Source organism: Thamnophis sirtalis, unplaced genomic scaffold (assembly GCF_051295495.1).
Source record: "Thamnophis sirtalis isolate CommonGarterSnake01/CBP01778 unplaced genomic scaffold, rThaSir2_p1.2 scaffold_3, whole genome shotgun sequence".
NCBI lineage: Eukaryota > Metazoa > Chordata > Lepidosauria > Squamata > Natricidae > Thamnophis > Thamnophis sirtalis.
This window is the reverse complement of record NW_028261383.1, coordinates 4375448-4382033: the sequence shown is the minus strand read 5'-3', so window position 1 is coordinate 4382033 and position 6586 is coordinate 4375448.

The window sequence follows — 6586 nt, the reverse complement described above, 5'->3', positions numbered from 1 at the left end:
TGAGAGTATTAGACCTGCAAATGGAAGGAATGGAACTCATCGCACTGAATGACTTACGAGCAACATTGACTAGAAGGAGCAAGGTTGAAATTCAGTATTATACGTGGTATTGTTGATGTACTGGTGACTATACTAATAAGATGGTCTCCTGGCCGGTAATAGCTCTGTGGCTTTTTTCCATCCTGGTTCTCAAAATTCAGCATACACTTCATTCTAATCTTCCCAGAGACTGGCTGAGACACCAGCAGCATCAGAAACATAAGCAGAAGGTCCATAATTCATGGGGCTGAATCAATCGGCTTTACATTTCTACAGGATAATTCAAAGAATCCAGAGCTATCTGACAAGATAGACTACGCAGTGGTTTCTTAATCCAAGCAGAGGCAAACTGAGTTTCACCTGGAAAGGAGAAAAAGCACATTCAAGAGTACATCCCCTCCCTGTCCCAAAATGTAAGCTGGGCATTAATTATTTTCTCATGCAAGATTTGTTCTATGTTCCATCAGTCTGATATGTACATCAAAGGCAATCACTGGAGAAGTAGTTCAAGAAGTCAAAATAACTGAGAGGATGATAATTACACTGAGAATCAATTTATCCTCCAGGGACCCTGACATTTTTTCCATGTGGAAAGGGAGAGCTGAAGAAAAGCATGTCATGACATGTCCAGTAAGTGATGCCAGAGGAAAATAGTTCAACATCAAGAAAATTTATTTCTGCTATGCTTCAATGTGATATCTTGTCTCCAGAGACTGCTTTGTAAGGTCATCAAGAACTATGGAGTTTGGTACTACTGAAATTGATGACTCTTAGCTCCAATATTGCCTTGCTTCTAATGCCAAGGAAGGAACTATTATCCTTGAACCCTGCTTACGAATACAAATAGAGTTTTATTGTGGTTTTCTTTTCTATTAGATATTAACCTTAATTTGATGTTAAATGATGTTCTGATGTTAAAACTGCTTGTGCCTCAAGTTAAATTTCATTTCCCATCTATACTAGAAATATCAACATTTGGAAAAGAGTTGGCTAAGGGATAGGAAAGGGACAGTCTGGTGAGTGCATTGTTGGGTAAATAGGGAGAACGTTATAGAGTGGATAGAAGTTTTCATTTTTCTTTCTTTGACACTCTCTGTTATTCCTCCACATTGGTTTATTGAATTAGGGATGGGGTTTGAACTTTGCAACTGAGATTGTGGTAGTTTTCATAGCATGGTGGAACATGTGATCTGCTACACTTTCACTGACAATGATTTCAGGGGAGCTTGTTATATTTCTTCAGGTTTTGCCACCCTGCTTCGTGAAGTATTAAGGTTTACCTTGTGGCGATAACAGTGGCGAAGCTTCAATACCTCTCCGCTCTTGTTTCATCCTCTAAATGCCACCCAACAGTCCTGTCTAGGGTCACCTGAAACCTTCTTGGCAAAGGTGTGTAGGAAGTTAAAACCCATCCCTTTCCTAGAAAAATGAGATATCCTAGGAAATATTGAAAAGGCAGAATATTATATTTCCCTGGATGTGAAAAGGAAGAAACATGTTTTGAAGACAGAGTAGGTCCCTGCAGCTTCCTGTCCACCCCACTTTCTCAATGGGCCATTAAGATGCCCAAGCCAGTCCCTTTACATAATAAAGAGTTCTCCCCTTCAGTGATGGGATTAAGGCATGATTAGTCTTTACCCACTCACCACATGGCATCAGAGAACTCAACCAAATCTGGATTCAAAACACAGCCTAGTGAGTTGCCCCTGCATGGCCCCATGGGAGTCTAACAACCAATCAGAATATATTTCTTACACAGGAACAGGAAACAGAGAAGTGAGGCTGAACAGATTATAAAAGGCCCAGCAAGCCCCTTCCTCGTCCTCTCTCTTCTTCACCACCCAACATTGAAGCATGTGTCTTTTTCCCCACTTGGAGCTGAACCCAGAAGGACATTTCTTCCAACAGGTGCATCTGAGATCCACCTCCAAGGCTATGCAGAGGAATGTTCAAGAGATCTAGAGGAAAAATCACTCACATTTGTTCACAGTTGGACTCCATGCATGGTACAAGACCTGTGGAGATGCCCAGGAAACAGACTTACTCAATTATTTGGGAATATTTTGATTCTGTTGGATGTGACAAAGTGAACGAGGAGGGGAACACCACTACATGCATATGGGATCTGGGCCTCTCCTGGCTGGTTAATGCCTTTCTGGAGGTGAAAAGTGGGTGGGTCCAAATGATGGCAAATTCATTCTTGTCTGAGAGGGTACTGATGTTCCCCCCTATTCAAGAAGCCATTACTAGACTCCACCAAACTGGGCATTTTTGGTCCAGTTTTCAACTTTCCCTTTTTAGGAAAGATAGTTGAAAAAATGGTGGCATTGCAGCTCCAGAGGACCTTGGAGGAAAAGGATTATATTGACCCTTTCCAGTTAGATTTCAGGCCCAGATGTGGGATGAAACTGCAATGGTCACACACATGGATCATTTCTGGTAGGAGTTGAATTGAATTGGTGTATCCATTGTTGTTCTCCTTAAACTCCATCCACTACAGAATCCTTTTGGGTCAACTTAAAGAATTGGGAGTGATTGCTGATCTATCACAAATTAAGAACTACAGCAGCGTTCCCTGTAAGGTGCACGCATGAGCGGCCGCGCAGGTAACAAAAAAACACCGTGCACAAGTTTCAAAGTGCAGCGCACTGTTTTTTAATGCCTTCAAATGTGACTGAAAATATCCCCCTTCCCTCCCTTCTGAACTCTGATTTCTGATTGGTGAAATCAAGGAAGACTCTGCCCGGAGATCGATGATGCTGCAGAAGGGAGAATTCCCATTGGTCCTCTGGGGCTTTGTCAGTTCCTGGGAAAACGGGATTCGCTGGTTGTACCCTGCGTTTCTCTGCACATCCAGGGTTTCTCAGGCATTGCCTTGTCTGAAGCCCCGTTCTGGGCTCAGCATTTTTTCTGTGATCCCTTCGCTTTGGGGAGAGAGGGAAGCAGCGTGGGATTGGAATGCCTGAGCCAAAGAGGTCCACAGGATCTTGAGACTTGATTTTTGAGCAGTTCCAATCCTTTCCACTCTTTCCTTTTCCTTTCTGTCCTTCTTCTAACTTCTGTTCTTTTTCCTTTCCTTTCTCTTTTCCTTTCCTTCTTTTCTTTTTCCTTTCCTTCTTTTCCATTTCCTTTCCTTTTCCCTTTCCTTTCTCTTTTCCTTTCCTTTCTTCTTTCCCATTTCCTTTCCTTTTTCCTTTCCTTCTTTTCTATTTCCTTTCTCTTTTCCTTTCCTTTCTCCTTTCCTTTCCTTTTTCCTTTCCTTCTTTTCCATTTCCTTTCCTTTTTCCTTTCCTTTCCCTCCCCTTCCCCCTCCCCTCCCTCCCTTCCTGGGGGTCTGAGGGAGAGGGAGGGGCCCCTTTTCCTCCTTGCCCCCCTCCCAACATCTGCTCTGATGGCAATTATGGCTAAAAAAAATTCAGGTGCTCAGGCATGAAAATGTGCTGCTCGAACACTATACTTTTCCGCACACACTGAAAAAAAATTAGAGGGAACATTGAACTACAGACCCATCTCCTTTCTGAATTCAGATTATAAATTGTAGTATTTGTTTCGATACTAGCAGAAAGACTTAAAAATATTTACATTGTTTTATTCACCCCAACCAAAATGGGTTTCTACCAAAAAGACAAATTAAAGATAATATGAAAATAATTCTGAATACATTATGAGTATTATGAGGCACACCCTGAAAAATAAGTGGCTTTGATCTTCTTAGATGCCCAGAAAGCATTTGATAACGTGAATTGGTAATTTATGTTTTTACAATTGGAACAGATTTCGGCAAGAAATTAACACAAGCCATTCAAACTATATATCACAAACAAACAGCAAAGATAATGATAAATGGAGAATTGATGGACTCCATTGAAATAAAGAAAAGTACAAGACAAGGCTGTCCATTATCACCTGTACTTTTTGTTTTAATGTTAGAAGTATTAAATAGAAAAAAATAGAGAAGAAAAAGAAATAAAAGGTATGAAAATCAAAAAAGAAGAATATAAACTACAAACATTTGCAGATGACTTGGTCTTTATTCTCGAGGATCCATTTGAAACAGCACCTAAATTGATTGAGAGAATAAAGGACTATGGGAAAGTAGCTGGCTTGAAAATAAAAAAAAGATAAAATGAAAATTTTGACAAAGAATATATCATTGAGACAAAAGGAAGAACTGGCCGAAGCATTGGAGATCCAAGTTACAAACAAGGTTAAATATCTGGGGATATATTTAACTGCAAGAAGTAGCACGCTTAGAGAGAACAACTATCATAAACTTAAGCAACAGATTGCGTCTGATTTAACGAAATGGGAAAATCTACAATTAACAACGACAGGGAGAATTTCTACAATCAAAATGAACATTTTACCTAGAATTTTATGTCTGTTCCAGACAATTCCAATTAGACTAGGGAAAAATTACTTTGATGAATTAAATAAAATAGTATTAAAGTTCATTTGGCAGGGTGGAAAAGCAAGAATAAAATTAAAGTCGTTACTTTAGAATACTTTAGAATTCTTACTAGAATAAGAGGAGGCATGGGCCTATCCAATTGGGAATTATATTACCAGGCAACAAGTTTGATGTGGGTTAAGGAGTGGATAACACTAAGGAATTCCAGACTATTGACTTTAGAAGGACATGACCTATTGCTGGGATGGCATGCTTTTTTATGGTATAAAGGAACCAAAACACGGGGTTATTTTAGAAGACACTACTAAGGGAGGCTTTGTTATTGAATTGGGAGAAGATTAAAAAGCAATATTACTTAAAAATACCAGTCTGGCTATCAACTATCAAAGCTTTTTCATATCCAATAATAAAAAAGGAACAAACAGTTAGATATGGTGAAATACTGAATGCAGAGGGTAAACTCAAATATATGCAAGAGCTGAAACAGGAAGGAATAGAAATGAATTGGTTTCCAAATGTGCAAATACAATCTAGATATGACAAAGACTGCAAAATGGAAGGTTTTTATGATAAAACGTTAGATAAATTTTTGATAGGTACTGATGAAAAAGTAATTAAAAAACTATATGGACATTTACTAGAGGTTAAACTAAAAGAAGAACAAGTTAAAGAACCTATGATAGCTTGGGGAAAATTTTTTGGACATGGGATTGAACTAGAAAATGGGAGAAATTGTGGTTTCAAAATTATAAAATGACAATGTCAACAGCTTATAAGGAAAAATATATTTTATATATTTTACAGGTGGCATCTATCCCCAATGAGAATAGCAAGTATGTCCAACAATAAATTGGAAAATTGTTGGAAATGTCATTAGATACCGGGATCATATTACCACATGTGGTGGACTTGTATAGAAGCTAAAAGATATTGGACTAAAATCCACATGTGTTTGGAGAAAATGACACAGAAACACATAGACTTTAAAGCAGAGACTTTTTATTGGGTATCACACTAGATACATACAAGAAAGACTTGAAATATTTGATTGTAAATATCTTAACGGCAGCTAGAATTGTATTTGCAAAAAATTGGAAAAATGAGAAAATACCAACGCAGGAGGAAGTTATTCGAAAAACAGTGGAATGTGCTGAAATGAGTAAATTGACATTTGAAATTAGAGAACAAGGCGATGAACAATTTTATAAGATCTGGGACGTGTTCTATCAATGGATACAATTATCATAATATTGAATTGTAATAATAGAATGTGATAGGAGGTACCATAAAGACAAATTACTATGATATAGATTATATAGATTTATAATATATATATATGAATTGAATATTTAGAATATTTTGTTTAAAATGAAGAAATAATAATTGTAGTTGAACATATGAGACACAATGATAAAGATGTATTTATATAACACTTGATAGATATTTTATGACTTTACATACAATTGAAAGTAATAATATACAAATATAAAATGTTGGTGAATCTTTTATAGATATATACTGCAAGAAATACCAGAATAAGGTGGGTGATACTATAAAGATATGTTATTAAATAGATTTATAATGATGTAACAGATAGTTGGCATACATATGAATTTAATTTTTAGAATACATATCTAAAATGAAGGAATTATAAGAGTTAACTGAATATATGATTTACAATGATAAAAATGTATTCATGTACATTGGGTTGATATTTGCTGATTTTATACATAATTGAAAGCGGTGATGCACACGTTTGTGACCAAACGACACGCTAAACACATATGTAATTGATGATATTTTTATGTTATATGTATGTTTGTTTTTGTTTTTTTAAAAATAAAAAATAAATAAAAAATGAATTGGGAATGATTGAGGGCAAAAGAAGGAACAAACAACAGAGACTGAGGTGGCTGGATGGAGTAACTGAAGCAGTCAGCATGAGCTTAAATGGACTCGGGGTGATTGCAGAGGCAGGAAGGCCTGGAGGAACATTGTTCATGGGGTCATGATGGGTTGGACATGACTTCGCAACTAACAACAGCAAAAGAATTGGGAGTGGATGCCATCATTTTGCACTCACTTATTTCCTTCCTCCAAAATAAGTTCTAATTGATGTTAATAGGGAGCAAGCGA